Raw genomic sequence first — 17,984 nt, 5'->3', positions numbered from 1 at the left:
TCTATTAGTGCAATTATTGCCACAGCAAGTCATTTTGTCCAACAATTGCACAAATAATATCCAAAAAAGAATACACAAACACAGAGACTCAAAATCCCAGAATAGTTTCCAAGCCAGACCGAGGCTCTACTGAGGCCTTTCCACGGAGCTAGCTCTGTGGTCACGTGGGTCTGATGCTCATTAATTATACAGAATTTTAGGCTTTTAATACACTTAAACAGAAGAGTGAGAAAAAAATTCAACCCCCTCAGAGTTGTCATGAGTGTAAACTAGATCATTTAAACCAAAAACATGTTTTGGTACCAGGCTGTAAACATGTTAATTTCTGCTGAGAAATTGGTACTTTTAACATGGGAGTCAATGAGGATTTGCTCGCTTCTGACACCAGCCCCCAGCGGATGAGGGTGGAAATGCAATTTTTGTCACTTCCGTGTTGGACTCAATTTTTCACCCGCATTGTGGGGGCTTGGGCGGATATTTTAAAAAAAGGTCAGATCTGAAGGTGGAGGCAAAAAAAAAGTGTTTTAACACCGCCAGAGTGTGTCTGCCACTGGCGGAGGCCCTGGCACCTCTGATTCCCCACCGCTCGCCATGAGGATCTGAGCAGTACTCAAACTGGCAAGTGTGCGTGGCACTGTGCCGGAGAAGGAGGGAGACGATGTAGGAGTAGAATACGTATGTATTTTGGGTGCTTTTAAAGCTTGAAATACTACACTACACTTGAAATACTACACTACACTTTGCCAAATATGATGTGAATTTCTATATGAATATGGAAATCCAGTCTGATTGGTCTTTGAATGTTTAACCAGAAGATTTAGAATTATTTTTTTATTCAGGGATTGTCAGACACTTCGTATTAATTCAAGAAGAGAGTCAAGTTTATAAAAAGTAAGAAATGTATTTTCTAAACAATTAAAAACATGACAACTAGGACACTTTACGTGATGAATAAAACAAAGTTATTATCAGGAGAGGGAGAAAGTTTAAGTGGTTAGCAGCAGTGTGCTAGATGATGGCCCCCTCCATGAGACCACCACAGCTCAGCAGAACATCACCGTAGCTTCCTCTGGGGGAGAAAACCACTTAGAGAAAAAATAAAGTTAATAGCTGAAGTAGCAGGAAATAATACATTTAAAGAGTATATTGTACAAGTAGTAGCGTGTGAAAAGTGGTCAGTGTATCCTCCAGCAGTCTAAGCTTATAGCAGCATAACTACAGAGATAACTCTGGATAACCTAGCCTTTTTAGATGGAGACATGTTGGAGGCAGGGCAAGGGAGAGCCGTCTTTACCGACTGTACACTCCACCTCTCTCTACTCCCCCAATCATCCAGATCTAAGCTAACATCAGATTTTAACCATAAGCCCTATCAAATAAAAATGTTTTGAGCCTATTCTTAAAAGTAGACAAGGTGTCTGCCTCACAGACTAAGACTGGGAGCTGGTTCCACAGGAGAGGAGCCTGATAACTAAAAGATCTGCCTCCCATCCTAATTTTAGATATTCTGGGAACCACCAGTAAACCTGCAGTCTGAGAGCTAAGTGCTCGGTTAGGAATGTATGGAACAATCAGATCACTGATGTATGATAGAGCTTGATTATTAAGAGCTTTATATGTGAGAAGAAGGATCTTAAAATCTATTCTGAATTTAACAGGTAGCCAATGTAGGGAAGCTAAGACAGGAGAGATATGATCTCTCTTTTTAATTCTCATCAGAACTCTAGCTGCAGCATTTTGGACAAGCTGAAGACTTTTAACTACATTCTGTGGACTTCCTGAGAGTAATGAATTACAGTAATCCAGTCTTGATGTAATAAATGCATGAACTAGTTTTTCAGCATCACTCCTGGAAAGGATGCTTCTAATCTTAGCAATATTCCGAAGGTAGAAAAAGGAAATCCTACAAACCTGATTAACCTGGGATTTGAATATGTCCTGGTCAAAAATAACACCAAGGTTCCTTACTTTGTTCTCGGAGACTAATTTAATGCCATTCAGGTCAGGTGATTGACTAAGCAATTTAATTTTCTGGATTTCTGGTCCAAAGATGAGAACTTCCGTCTTGTCTTGATTTAAAAGCAAAAAGTTTAGAGTCATCCAATTTTTTATGTCCTCAAGACAAGCCTGTAATCTACCTAACTGATTAGGTTCATCAGGGTTAATGGATAAATATAACTGAGTAACGTCAGCATAACAGTGAAAGTTTATCCCAGGATGTCTAATGATTTTACCAATTGGGAGCATATATATAGTAAAAAGAATTTGTCCAAGCACCGAACCCTGTGGTACTCCACAAGTAACCCTGGAGTATGAAGAAGATTTGTCATGTACATTTACAAAATGAAATCTGTCAGACAGGTAGGATTTAAACCAGCCTAGTGCTGTTCCTGTGATCCCGACAACATGTTCAAGCCTTTCTACAAGAACATTGTGATCTACTGTGTCAAAAGCAGCACTGAGATCTAATAAGACTTGAACAGACACAAGATTCTTATCAGAGGCCATGATATTATCATTTGTAACTCTCACTAATGCAGTTTCAGGTGCTGTGATACTCTCTAAAACAGACTGAAATTCCTCAAACAGATCATTAGTGTTTAAATGCTCACATACTTGGATGGCCACTATTTTCTCCAGGACTTTGGATAAAAATGGAAGGTTAGATATTGGTCTATAATTCATTGGGTCATCTGGATCCAGGGAAGGCTTCTTAAGTGAAGGTTTGATTACAGCAACCTTAAAATCCTGTGGTACATATCCATTTACTAAGGATAGATTAATTATATCTAGAATGGGGGCAGTAACCAAAGGAAATGTATCTTTAAATAATTTGGTTGGGATTGGATCTAAAATGCAAGTGGAAGGTTTAGATGAAGCTAATATTTTTGATAACTCTGAAAGCTCAACTAGATCAAAACGGTTCAAACACAGATGAGGTTCTACAGTTACCTCTGATGCTGCCTCACTTACTGAGGAAGAAGAAATCGGATTAGGAAGGATGCTAAAGATTTTGTTTCTAATAGAATTAATTTTACTTGTGAAAAATCCCATAAAGTCATTACTGCTGAGGGCTAAGGGAATAGATGGTTCAGAGCTATGATTCTGTGTAAGTTTGGCAACTGTACTGAAAATAAATTTAGGATTATTCTTATTCTCCTCAATTAACGCTGAGAAATAAGCAGTTCTAGTTTGTTGAAGCCTCTAGTTTGTTGAAGCTTATGTTTATAAAGCACAAGACTATTTTTCCATGATAGGTAGGCCTCCTCATGCTGCGTAGAGCACCATGTTCTCTCCAATTTTCTAGAGATTTGTTTTAAAGCTTGTAAATGAGAATTAAACCAGGGAGCCGACTTCCTGTCCCTAATTACCTTCTTTTTTAAAGGGGCAACATAATCTAATGCCACACGTAAAGAGGAATTAACATTATGAACTAAGGCATCAATTTGTGAGGGGCTAGAAATGAAAATATTGCCCTCTGCTACGTTCCTCTGGGAAGCAGAGGACAGTAAAGATGGAACTGTTGATTTAAAAGATGCAACAGCGTTGTCAGATAGAAACCGACTATAGTGAAATTTACTTTCATGTCTCGAGAACTCAGTTCTAAAAAAAAACTCAAAGGTTATCAGAAAGTGGTCCGAGAGGACTGGATTATGTGGAAAGATCGTTATTTCCTCACACTCTATGCCATAAGTCAGCACAAGGTCCAATGTATGATGGCAGGAGTGGGTGGAGCTATGTATTCTTTGAGTAAAACCAATTGAGTCTAGGATATTACTAAAGGCTACATTGAGGCTATCATTTTCAATGTCCACATGTATGTTAAAATCCCCCACTATAATGACCTTATCAGTATTTAGCACCAAATCAGAGATAAAAAAATCAGAGATCTGATCCAAAAACTCAGAGTAAGGGCCTGGTGGAAGATATAAAACTACAAACAAGAGTGGTTTTACAGGTTTGCAATCTGGATTAGGAAAACTAAGAATAAGATGTTCGAACGAACTGTAGCTATTAATTGGTAAGGGATTGATTAATAAGTCCGAAAGAAAAACGGTTGCTACTCCTCCTCCTCGCCCTGTACTTCGAGCACTATGATGATTTAAATAATTAAAAGGTGTCGACTCGTTTAAACTAACATAGTTCTCTTGCTGCAGCCAGGATTCTGTGAGAGAGAGCAAAGAAATCTGATTATCACAAACCAAGTCATTAACTAACAAAGTCAAAAAATAGACCTAATGTTCAATAACCCACATTTAATTTTTCAAATTTTCTGCTCAATTGAATTTGTTCTAACATTTACGAGATTTCCATGATTTGCTTTATTAAGCCTGATATTTAATCTGTGTGATTTTGGCCGTGGGCAGGACACTGTCTCTATGGGGTAGTGGGTGGGTAACAGTACTGAAGCTGCACAGGGGTGTGTTAAACTACAACTCTGTTTCCTGGTCTGGACCCTGGGTTATCATAGAGGACTAATAAAACTGGCCATGTTCCTAGAAAGAAGAGCTGCTCCATCCAAAGAGGGATGGATGCCGTCTCTTCGCATCAGACCAGGTTTTCCCCAAAAAGTTTTCCAATTATCAATGTAGCCTACGTTGTTTTCAGGACACCACCTAGACAACCAGCGGTTGAAGGACAGCATGCAGCTAAACATGTCGTCACTGGTCAGATCGGGTAGAGGGCCAGAGAAAATTACGGAAAATTACCATGGTTCTATTTAACACCCTTATAAGCGATGTAAAAGTTCACATTTTTACTTATTTTTGGTATGACTCTGATTTTCATCATTGAAGAGGCGTAAAAGTCCTCATGTTTAGTTTAGTTTATCTTCATTACTTAAAAAGTCACATTTCGGGGGGGGGGGGGGGGGGGGGGTTAGGGTTTTAATGTATTTTACTGTCTTAAATGTTCCTTTTTATGTAAGCATGTTGTAAAGTAAGTCTCAGGGCTTTTTTCTTTCAGCCCATCTCTGGTATGCTGATGAGCCATGTAGTTTGTCTCTGTGGGGGATGTTAGTTCATCTGCCCAGTAACAGGAAAACAGTCCTAGTTTCTTAGTGACTCAACAGTTTTTGTCTGTCAGCAGGCAACTCCATAAATTAAGACTTCCTTTTTGGAATGCCCTGCCTTAGTCTAGAAACAATGCTGTCATTGGCTAGTGTAGACAGTGATGAATTGCCCTTTGTCCATTTTTTCCTGTCTCCCAATAAAAACGCTGTGGTCAGAGAACAGAAGCCATAGTGGGTTGGTTGGGGTCCTTGCAGGCTCTTGGCCTCTTACTCTCTGCTCCGGCGTATAAAACCTTACTGATCCTTTCTCTTGTGTGGTTTATTTTACAGATATAAAAATACCCAACAGCCGGTATCCAGCTTGTTTTGGTTTTAACCCTGCTTCAACACCTGATTTCAATCAGCAGGTGATTAACAGGCATCTGCAGAGTCTGATGAGCTGCTGCACAGGTCATTCATCCAATGAGCCTAGTGTGTTGGACCAGAGAAATCACTAAAACATACTGGGCCTGGAGTGGAATTTTCTTCTGCATCTCAGTTTGTAGAAGAAAACTGTCAGAAACGAACTTCTACTTCCTGAAACTTTCCAGAGCTTTTTCCCACAGAGGTTGACTCACAAGGTATTCATTAATAATATGCATCACTGTACATGAGGGAACCTGGTCTTTAAAACATTTTGATGAGTTGTAGAAATAAGAGAAAGCAGACTAAACATTGGATGAAAGATGTCTAGTTGACGTACCTGCGATTCTTCCCTGTCCACACATGGATTCAGCTGCCCAAAAAATAAAATTAAAGATGGGTTGAGGTTGTTTCAAGTCATGTGCATTTTCTTTCTCTGCCAAGATGAAAGAAGAAGAATGAAACAAAAACAGAAAAAGCTGTTCTTGTTCTTTACAGCAAATACACGCTGACGGTGGTGATTTTGGAATGGCAGGAAACCTGCTGTATTATCCAGACATGCATGGCCCCACAACCTGTATAAATCCTATTTGATAAAACAAAGCTGTCCTGTTGGGCTCACTTGGTGGGAAATAGACATATACACTGAGGTAGAGTGTGTGCACTCTTCTGAACCATCTTATTTGGCTGGAAAGAAGTAGACTGAAGTAAAAGAAAGGTTGGCTAAAAGTCTGTCCCTCTGAATAAAAAAAAAGACATCAACGAAAAAACTTAGTGCAAGACAGAGGCTCTTTATCTCCATCAGGCGAGTAAATAGTGTAATACCTCTTTTTAAATTAGTCACTAATAGGAGCACAATGATAGGGCAACCACTTCGGCGCAGACAAGAGAAGAGGCATAATGGAAGTGGAATTGCCTTTTTCACCATCTAAGCCCTCTGGCTTTTTTCTTCTGGTTCTGAGGGTGAACAATACCGTTTTTTGGTCAAAGCTACCCTTTCCACCTTATTGGCATTATAGCATGTTTTTGGGGAGGATCAGTGCAGACCAAATTGTGTTGTTCAGGCTGATTTTTGCTTGAAACATTGGCTGATTCTTCATCACTATCTTTTCTTCATTCTGCTCTTTCTACGCCTCAACAAACCCCAAAAATATTCTTTTATTTGTGGCATTCCTTCTTTTCTTTCTATTTTTTGGCCCTTTTTGAGACAAGTTTCAAGTTTTCTACGAGGACCTGTACTTACAATGGTCTGACTGGTCTTATGAGCATGCTGCAACAATTTTTCCGGTCATTGCTTCCATCACTGAATAGTTTATATGTTGTTTGCAACTTCTCCTAACTTCTCTTTTTCTTGGAAAGTCAAAGTCTGATGCTTGCTGATATGGACTAACTCCACCTTTATCAACAGGTCAAAAGGTGCTGAACTGTCATGGACGTCAGGATGGGTATCACTGTTCTTCTTTTTCTCCTTCTCTTTTCTTCTCTTTCAATACTGTCCCAGGGCAAGGACGGCCTCTTTATAAAACAACAGTTCTGTCTGTGACCTGTCTTTCACCTGACCTCCCTCTGACCTGGTCTCTGACCCTGAGGTGTACATGGTGCACACATCACCTGACTCAGCAGGCAGTACTGCAATTGAGAAACATGTCAATGTTTATTACATTTTACTATATAGTTTGGTAATATTTACTATTTATTACCTGAAGGTAGGATGCCAACGGGCAATGATAATTTTTTTTGTCAAGGCCAAGGGTGACTAGTGGTGCCCTTCCAGCAGATTGTGCCCTTGGCTACTTTCTATTTCACCAATGCCAGAAGCTGTCCCTGTTGACATTTTTGCTTGCTATAATTCAAATAGTGTGACGAGTTTGTTAACTTGTCTTTTCTTGTAGTTAGGTTATTTTAATTGGGTCTGTCACCACTGACTACGTTTACATGCAGCCAGTATCCGGGTTATGATCGGGTTAAGGTCGGTATTCGGGTTTCTGAGTTGATCAGAATAACCCATTTACAAGCATAAATAGAAAGAGTTACCCCTAACTTGCATAACCCGATTTAAATGCGGACGTTGGGGTAGCGCCAGGACGTATGGACTACGTCCAGACGCAATATGTCTCATTTCCGGTTCTTCTTGTTCCGGTATCCGTGAAAACAACAACATGTTTCCCAGTTCGGAAGAGATAGCGACCGCGTTTGTTTGTGCTTTAGTTTCTTCGTCACTCCAAAAGTGTGGTGCTGTGCCGCGACGCGCCATGTTGCTCCCAACTTGTTGTTTACTTCTGGTGTTCTGGCGCATACAAGACGTCTCGCTACTCAAAAGACCAAGATTCCTTGCGAACAGAGCATGCGCAGAACACACGCTTTGATGGGGATATCCCGATATGCGTTTACACGACCAAACATTCGGGCTAGAAAAGGGTTACTCCAGGTGTAGTAACCGGGTTTTTAAAAACCCGGTTATGAGCATATCCGGGTTTTTGGCGGTGTTTACAAGGACCTGCGGAACCGGGTTATTGTGAATATTCGGGTTTTAAAAGGGTTACTGGCTGCATGTAAACGCACTGAATGTTAACAAAAGCCAGTATCTCACTATAGCAGCAACTGCAACGCAAGTGTATTTTCAAAGTATCGCGCTGTTTGCAAGAGCAATGGCATCAAAGGTGTTTAATGCCTGCCTTGTAACCAGAAGTTGCAGATTTGAGCACTGCTTAGTCTGTCGTAGTTATTTGCTGCTTGGACAAGACACTTGACCCTTCTTGCATGCTGGTGGTGGTTGGAGGGACCTGCGGCACCTGTGTGCAGCAGCCTTGCCTCTGACACAGTGCCCCAGGGCAGCTGTGGCTTTGATGTAGCTCATCACCTCCAGCGTGTGAATGTGTGTATGAATGACTGTCTGTTTGCTTTATCAAATACAAACCATTTACCATTATGTTCTCAACTTTCTCATCTGTGGCAGAACTTTGGTTCGTCACTGGAATTTTGAAAGATTTTCTCAAATAACCAGAGATGTCTCTGGTGTCAGTCTGGAATATGTATAAACTTAGTTTTTGTGGCATAAAGTGAAAAACTGTGAGAGAGGCTGGTGACCTCGTTCTAGATGAAATGATGGTAAATTGTGAAAAGAAGCTGACTGAGACGAGATGCTTTCTGAAAACATGTACAATTGACTGAAACAGCCTTGAACAACTTTGGTTCTAAACGAGTCAAAAGTAATCAAAAGGAGTATATTTTAGACTTAAACTTACAGGTCATCATGATGACGGCTGACTTTAATACACAGACCATTTCAGCTCTGTGTGTCACACGCTGTCCTGTCTCCTCATTCTGTTCAGTCCTGTGTCCATGTTAATTGCTCCCACCTGCCTCTCGTTTCCCAATCACCCAAGCTCCCAGCCCTCTTGTATTTAAACCCCTTCAGTTCTGTGGCTGTGTCTAAATTCAGGGTCTGCATCCTTCGAAGGACCCAGCCCACCCCGCCGACGTGGGATGGGTCCTCCGTCGGCCGGGTAGACCGGATGTTAACGGCTGTGAATTTGGACAGGCCTAGCCTTCATGAATTCCCGCTCTCCCTCGGCGAACGTTCCGTCGCCTAGCAACCGTGGAACCACTGAGCAGAAGGGAGAAGAACTTTAAACGATGGAGCTCGTCGTTTTATTTAGCTTTTTAATCATTTCCTTGACTGTTGGAGAGCTAATTCGGAGAAAATACTTTCGACAAGCTGAGCCTGAGCAAAGATGTGATAATTGTTTTTAATACTTTCTAAGGGTCTTAATTTGACCAAAACCGATTTATCACCTATTAAGACTTTTCAAGACCCAGCGGATACCCTCTAGTAAACAATTCTCATTTGTAAACCAAAATAAAATTCAAGAGTTTAATGCAGAACTGATTTTATTTAGATATTTTATATGTACATGTTTAATCTTTCTTAACCATTTTTTTTTCTAGCAAAGTAAAAAGCCTGTCAAAATTCTTCCTTCTCTCCTGTGCCCTCTGCTGCTCTGCCTCCCTCTGCAGCCTCATGTCCTCCCTGATCAGCTCCAGCAGCTGGTCATCGCTGTCACCTTTCCCTGGATGCCCATTTTCTCCAGAATAGTCTTAACAAACATGTAAGAAAAAAACAGGAAGAGAAAAGAGTACAACGGGTTTTTCCTTTCATGTTTTCGCAGAAAAAAATAAACTCAAACAAGTTTTTTAAAATATGAAATGTTATTGTACCTCCATCCCATAGCTGCCGAATACTTTGCTCCAGTGAACATGTGGTCCATCTCCGCCCTAAGCTTAATAAATTCCCTGGTTTTCTCTTGTACCTAAAATACAAACTCCTATTAAAATCAGGGGGAAAACGTAGCGGGAGAAGTACGACACCGAGCGGCCGAACATACGAGCCGAGACCGCAATACAAGCACTTTTACTGTAACATTTCTAACTAAAATAATGTTCATGTATCACAAAAAGTCCTTAACCTAACAGTTTTCACGTTTATACTGACATTTATATGCGCAATCCTCTCCGACAGCTCCCGCTTCACTGTCCGCCATTGTTTTTAAGTTTTTCTGCCGGCCGGCCCGCAAGGCATCTTGGGAAATGCTACCTATTGAAGGATACACCGGACCCATCCTTCATTCAGGCGAAAAGAAGGCCGGATTCGTCGACCGCATTTGAAGGAGTCTTCGAATTGGGACAGGCCTAGTCGCGGCGCTGTGACGTAACCGGCCGACGAATCCGGCCGACGTAGGATGCAGACCCTGAATTGAGACACAGCCTGCATCTCTTGTTGGATCATTGTTTCTATGTTAGCGTGTTCCTGATTAAAATCCCTGTTTTAATGTTCCTGTCTGCCTGCCTGCCTGCCTCCTTCTTTACCCGCGTGTGGATCCTCACCTCCGTCTCACTCACCAGCACGCCTGACACTGTGACTGTCTCCTTCACTTATCAAAGGTGACTCAACTTGTGGATTCTGGATCTGCAGGGTCCAGTCCATCACTGGCAGTTGTTCGGGTCGACTGCTTTCCCTGTTTTATTTTTCTTTCCCGGGGGAGGGTCATTAGGTCCACACTTTAACTCAACACAGTTATACACCAACATCTATGATTCAGGAGTTTCAGTTAATTTATTTTATGTAGCAAGAAGCAAAGAAATGGTGCAGAGAACACACCAGCCTAGCTCCTTTGAAACACCTAAGTTTTCAATATCTTGTATTATTTGCTTGACACATTAAACCGAGAAAAGAAGATGGTGTTTTGGGCATTATTTGCAGGTGTTGTGCTAGTTAATGTTTCTATCATTCTCATTGCACCTTCCCTGAATTAGAAAGCAACATCTCCTAAAATCTCTGAAAAAAGAATGGTGAACTAGCAAATCACCAGAAAAATGGCTGCCAATCTATTCCAAGCCATTTGGCAGAGCATCACTTTATAATCTCTTTTATTTTTCCCTCCTTGTTTATAAAAGGCTGTTGGAGCTGCTTGGAATATTGATAAGTCATGGATGCCTGGATTTGCGCCCTTTCTGCTTGGGACCTCTTTAACAGAAAGACATGCATCATCATGCCTATCTTCACTACTTCAAAAACACACTCATACATCAAAAGCTGAGTCACTTTTTGCACTTGCGCGTAAGAGTGTGGGTGCGCCTGTGCATGTGCATGAAGGATGAATAAGAGAAGAATTTATCAGACCCTGCAATCTACTCCTCTTGTGTTTTTCCTCTCTGCCCCTCATTCCACTCTCATTTTACTCCCTTGCCTCCATCTATCTTTAGCCATTTAATTAGCCAGACAGGTAATAAATTTCATGTCCTACGTGCTGCTCACTAATTTATTTATTTGTTCCTTAGCCTTTTACAGCACTTCACAGTCCGAGGACCAGAGTCCATCATATGGCAAGTAGCATCTACAGCCTTCCTTCGTACGGACTGCTTCATTAACTCACGTGCATTATTGTATTCACACAATGGTGTCTAAGTTATTGTTCAACAATTTCAGGCAAATAAAAGTGTTGGAGTGTGCTATTCTTGGCATCTGTTGAGCCAGATAAGAGGCTGCCACATCCAGTCAGATCATTTAAAACTAAATCAAGTGTCAGAGAGCCCACTGCTGAAGGACATATGTGTCAACCAATGGGAACCCATTCAGGTCAGCGCTGTTCACCACGCTAGCACAATGCTCCGTCAGCACCTACTCTGCACAGTGTTTAATATCACATCAGTAGCCCTCATATCAGTGACTTTGCCTGATCCTTGCCTAATTCAATCAGGCTGGATTTGCAGTGCTTGTTACTATAAAGTTTGATGCCAGTCAAGGGTATGTCTCTGGATGAGTGTATCTGCATGGGGATCAGTATGTGATAAATTCATTAGCTCTAATCTTGAACCATTAGACAGATTGGCAGAGCCAAAGTGTGCTAGACCTATTCAAGATGTCCTAATTAAATTACAGAGTGGCTAAGCTGAACATGTATCCTGTCATATTTGGACACTGCAGCATGTTTTTTGCATTGCAAAGCTGTCCTCCCTGTGGAGGGTAACTCTGAAGTGCCTTTTTTCCCTCCACCGGACTCAATCCTCATGTAAACCCTCTGATCTCTATTAAGGTAGCACAACTCGGGTTGTGAATTACCAGTCACCAATTCTTGTCATGTGTCTATGCCTATGTATGTATGTCTGATCTCAGAATTGTGTGTACTGAAACTCTAATTTCCCTCTGGGATTAATAAAGTATCTTTGAATTGAACTGAATTGAATTGAATTTGAATTGAATGCACTTGTTTTCTCTGACATGCTTATGTTACAGATTAAAGACATGGTCTGTGTCTGGTCTAGTATGGCTCCGAAGAAAAAAGATCTCAGAATTTTTAAGACTCAAATCTTTTTTAAAAAAAAAACCTTGTCCACCTTCAACCTAAGAACAGGAGAAGATGTCAGCTTAAAGGGGCGTGATTTCCGGAATTGCAATTTTTCATCCAATCCAAACTTCTAGACGTGCAAGGGATTTAACATTTGCATTTGTCAATATGTTCAACATGGGCTTGAAAATATAATCATAAAAGATGTTCACTAGACTGATTTTCACATTAACAGTTTTAAAACACTTTTCCCATGAGACAAGCAAAAAAAAAGATCATTCATGACTCAGTGAAATGTATAAAGATCAACTTGATTATTGTAATTTAATTTCTTTTGTAACACTTTGCTATAAGGGTCCCTTTATTAATGTAACCTAGTGCGTTAATAAGCATCAATGAACAAAGGGTCCCTTTCTCAATGTAACTTAGTGCGTTATGAAGCATCAATGATCTCAACTCCAAAACAAACAAAAAAAAAAACCAACACAACTAGCCTCGGGAAAAATCTATAAATGTCGCGAACGGAACTCCGAAGACCCGTAATGACAAACACAGTAAAAGTATATAAAAATATATTTTATTTTTTGTGGAGTTACCAGAGGTGGGCGAGGCTGGAGACAGAGTCGAAGAGGAGGCGAGGGTCAAAACCAGATCAGACATGCAGAAACAGGGAACAGGCGGAGGTCGTGGTGGCAGGCAGAGTACAAGGCAGGGGTAGGGAGAAAAACAAGGTCCGGAGGCTGAGATCAGGCAGGGTGAATGGCTGGAAGATCTACTGGCACGAAGCTTTCAATAATCTGGCAATGATGAAGAGCTGGCTGGGTTTTAAATAGCAGAGTAACCAGGTGAGGAGGATGAGTTGATGACCGGAACAGGTGGAATGAATGAAGTAGATTGTGATTGTCAGGGAAACAGGGCTTGGCTGGGGCTTGATGAGGAGACCAGGTGTGCTGCATGAAGGCTGAGGAGGGTGAAAGATTGGGAGTCATGACAATAAAGGTAAATCTGTTAAAGTATTTGACAGAAAACTGTTATTTAGTGGTAATTTTGTTCTATTTGATGAACTTTAAGCTCAAAACTGCTGCGAGAAGTTATAGCAACGGCTCTGCCTCACCGTCTGCAGCGTGCTGTCTCTGACTGTGATTGATCAAATGATGACAAGCGACTTACACATTAGAACAAAGATCATTGTGAACATGAGGAGTCCCCTCTCATTTCTCTTATTGATGTCCATAAGAGTGACAGAAACTCATCGCTGAAACCCGACAGAAGATCCTCCCCCCCCCAAAAAAAGAAAAACTCCCCCAAACTCTTTGGTTCTACATGATTCATGTGAACGCCACATTTGGCTCCAAATCTGTGATTTTCGCCGAAAAGCAACAAGCTTGCAGGTATGCTGGTGACTGTGGAGGCCATTGGAGTCCAGTGAACTTATCGTCATTTTCCAGAAACCAGTTAATGCCCTTATAAATAAAACTTTAATATGTGGTCAGCTGGTTTGAAAACTTGGGGCCACACCGGGGTTTGGGGGCATAGTGATTAAGCACAAGAGGATGTTGAAGGCCAAAACAGCCTAGTCTCCATAAGGGGTTTAAAGTGGGACAACAAACCCACACCATTATACAAGCAGCAGTCTGAAGTGTTGTTGCAAGGCAGGATGGATCCACTCTGTCACCAAATTCTGACCCGACAGCTGAAATGCAGACTCGTCAGACCAGGAAAGGTTGTTCCAGTCTCCTGATCCAGTGTGAATTGTAGCCTCAGTTTCTTCACTTTTTACATAATAAAGTGGCTGATAAGGGTTTGGTCTAAAGCTCTGTATCCAAAGTAGAAAAGATTAGAAATAGCTGAAAACCAGTTAACATTTAGAAACTATAAACCTGAACCTGCGTGTTTAATAGCAATTTATAAAAGGCACAGATTTGTAAGGACATTGTAAATGCAAGGTTGTAGTTGGTAAAGATGCATGCTCACACTGATTAAGCAAAGGCACAGCAAGATGAAAAGTGAATAAGAGTATCTTTCATCCCTCCATGGCTAGCCCTCCACATCCATGAGATGGATCAGAAACACTCTAAAGTCACATTCAGCTGACTTGACAACACAGGGATAAATTCATCTCTCAATCCTTTCATACACAAAACTTTTATTCAAATTCTGAGCTGAGCAGAAACTTTAAGAACAAGAACGAGATTAGTTTTTATCACCAGAAATACATTTACTTCAGTAGCTCCTGGAGAACCTTTATCTTAATGAAATCTACCCCTGCTTTCCCATCGCTCTGGCATTATACTTCTCAGAATCTTAAACAAGCAGTCAGATACCAAGAGCAGCTAGTAATATTTTATGTTTATGTCTGTCACCAAATGTGTTCACAGAAAAATGATGGAAGGAAGAAAGATGTCTCGGAGCTTCATCTTATCTCTACCCAAAGTTGTGATGTTTTTGTCACTGAGCTGATGAGAAATTGTTTTTAAGGGAAAAAATGTCTCTAATGCAGTTATTGCAGCAACTGATGCAAAAAAATGCAGAATTCATGGTTTGATTCTTTCTTTGTTCGTTTTCATGTCTTTATCAAAGTTCCAGGCAATTTCTAATAATAAATGCCAAGGCATAGCATTAATATAAAAGTCAGCAGGAATATCATCTGTGTCTTCTAATAACTTTGTGCAGGACGTGAGCGTGGTGGCTGGCACGCTGCGTGGCCCTCAGATCTGCCCAGAATTCAAAATGAACATAATTGGCTCAGACGAAAAACATTTAAATGATGATGAGCAGATGGCATCATTCACTCGGGCTGCATAACAAGAGGGAGGCTGGAAAAATAACAGGTGAAACTTCAGAAATCATCCTCTTAACTCTGGACATCATAGCAGTAATCAGATGTAAATTACCTAGTCAAATAAATCTTTGATTAGCTTTCATCGTGTGCTTTTTCTGTTGTCTGCAGCCTGCTTCAGCTTCTTTCCAACATCGTAGCATCCCGTTGTTTACGAGAGGCTGGATAGTTGACTGAGGAACTCTAACAGACATGTTTGTTCAAAGTCCAGCTACAATAAGTCTTAGCAAACAAAGTGACGAACGCTACGAGGAGAGCCTAAAACATGTTTTATTATTTAGACAGGATGAAACAGCAAAGCTCTGTAGTAATAATGTTTGCAGGGGCTGGCAGGTAAGTCATCTCTCTTTCTTAGCGCTGCTAATTAAAACCGTCACCTGTGGGAGAGATGGAGGAAACATACTAATACGGCTATGGGCTGGAACAGATGCTGTGCTTTCATGAGCACCAAGTTTAGCCTAACTTATTCCGCCTTAATTACCAAGAGAATCACATCCCTGAAATCTCCTTAAGATATTAAGGCTTATATTTAAAACTGCAGGGTTGTGTAAAAATATTAGATACCTGGATAGTGCTGTTATGTAATAACGTTTTCTAAGAAAATGGCTGGTTTGCATTTTCTATGGATGATAAACTCTTTCATCTATAATACTTTATTTTAGTTTTTGACTAACAATGTTCCTGAAGTTGAAATTTGACTTATTTTTCTGGGACTTTTCTCACAATGTTGGGAGAGAAGCAGTCACTTAAAGATATTGGCCAGAGGCAAAATTCCTTTGAATGGCATGTGTAAAGAAGTATTAACCCTCCCACTGTTCTAATGGGTGTGACCCTGCGAGGAAAGTTGACCATTGAGCAGGGTTAATGGTTGATGGTTTATCCCTTTGGTCAATAGTTTACCAGAATAAATCTTCCTGATGCTGAAGTAACTTGTTAGTTTGACTCACTGTTTGGATTAATCCATGATGGCATGGAAGTTCTGCAGGTCCCAGGAGGATCTATTGTTTAAATATAGGGATCATCTTTTAGATTATATCTGTGTGTGTGTGTGTGTGTGTGTGTGTGTGTGTGTGTGTGTGTGTGTGTGTGTGTGTGTGTGTGTGTGTGTGTGTGTGTGTGTGTGTGTGTGTGTGTGTTGTAGCTTTCCCACATGACTTGCTTTTTCCTTACCGGAGCTAACATGGTTAGCGTTCTGCTGCAGTCAAGCTAATGGGAGACTGGGGTCCAGAAGTACCGGTGCGGTTCCAGATGGATTTATAGATGTAGGTTATTATTTTAGATCAGACCTGTGTTTTTAAAAAAAAATGCGTGTAGGACACGGACATGTGGTTCAGACCTTTTGCTGCAGCTGTAAACACAATTTTCCATAATAATCAAGAGCACAAAAGTAAACAACTAGCACTAACACATCAGCTACCTTGTTTTACGTGTTGGAGTGACGTATGCAGAACACAGTTCTTCACTGTCTGGAGAAGAGGATTTGGATTTTTTTGTAATGATTTATGACAAAAGTCCTTAACAAAATGAAAAACTGAGCCCAATTCTTATTTATATAGATGGTAAAGTGTAGTTTTACTGCATTTCTACTATTTTAATGCCCAGTCTGGCCAATACCTTTAAACTTATTAACAAGAAGTTCAGGCAATTTTATATGCCCTTAAGACAGTTAAAGCTACATTGGAAAATGGCCTGTATTTACATTGCATCTTCTAGGGTTCTACAACCCCCCAAGCCACTTTACAATTAGCCAGTCATTTATTTCACACACAAATTCAAATTCAAATGCTGATGATGATAAAGTGCTATGTAGCCACAGCTGCCCTAGAACTCGCTGACAGTAATGCTGCCCTACACAGACACCACCAGTTCCTCCGACCACCAGCAGCAGGCTTGGATGGTGAAGTGTCTTGCTCAAGGACACAATGACTACAACAGATGGGACGCAAACCTGCAACCCTCCAGTCACAGAGCAGGTACTTCACTCCTCTGCCACTGTTGCTATTGGCATAGCAAATCTGCAAAACAAGTTAGCTTAAAACATTTTTTTCATGCCTCTTAACAATGTTCTAACATAGTATAGCTATAAATATGTTGTAGAGATTAAAAAAGAAAACCAGCCAAGCTTAAGAGCTATCGTTAAAGAGCATTATCCAGGAGTAAATTATCCTACTTACCAAACATGTCCAGCGACTTAAAGACCTGCCCAGCCTGCCAGACGGGCTTCATCTCCAGCGGTGACCTTTACACCAAATGTGAAGTCTGTCTTGGGGCTCATCACGCTGGCCTGGCCCTGACCCCTCAGGCCTCGTGCCCGTTTTGTGCTGCCCTGCCCGTAGCTGAAAAAAATCCGTCCGGTCGAGTACTTTACCTCAGCTGCCGACAAGGAATTTCCATCAGTAGACCTGAAAGACGCATACTTCCACATCCCAGTAATTCCCAAACACCGGAAGTTCCTGCGCATTTCATTCAAGGGAGTTCAATATAAGTTCATCTGTTTCCCTTTCAGCTACTCACTTGCCCCATGCACCTTCTCCAAATGTCTGGAGACAGCTCTCCAGCAACTACGCATGGCAGGAATGAGGGTTTTATTTTACCTGGATGATCTGCTCCTATTCACCCGGTCCAAGGACGAGGCGTCAGAGCAAACCAGGAAGTTAATAGAGCACCTGTCAACCCTAGGGTTTTGCATAAACTGGGAAAAAAGCTCCATCTTTTCCATCACAGTTGATTGTGTTTCTCGGGGTGGAGCTGAACGCCTCCCTAATGAGAGCACGTCAATCCCAGGCGAGAGCGACAGATCTCACTTCTGCGATCTTCTGCGTGCAACCCCACATAATCGTGAGAGCCCTGTTAGTTATGAAACTTCTGGGCATGATGGCTGCAGCCC

This window comes from Nothobranchius furzeri, chromosome 11 (assembly GCF_043380555.1).
Source record: "Nothobranchius furzeri strain GRZ-AD chromosome 11, NfurGRZ-RIMD1, whole genome shotgun sequence".
NCBI classification, from domain to species: domain Eukaryota; kingdom Metazoa; phylum Chordata; class Actinopteri; order Cyprinodontiformes; family Nothobranchiidae; genus Nothobranchius; species Nothobranchius furzeri.
The sequence above is the reverse complement of the archived record's forward strand: the minus strand, read 5'-3'. Positions refer to the sequence as shown.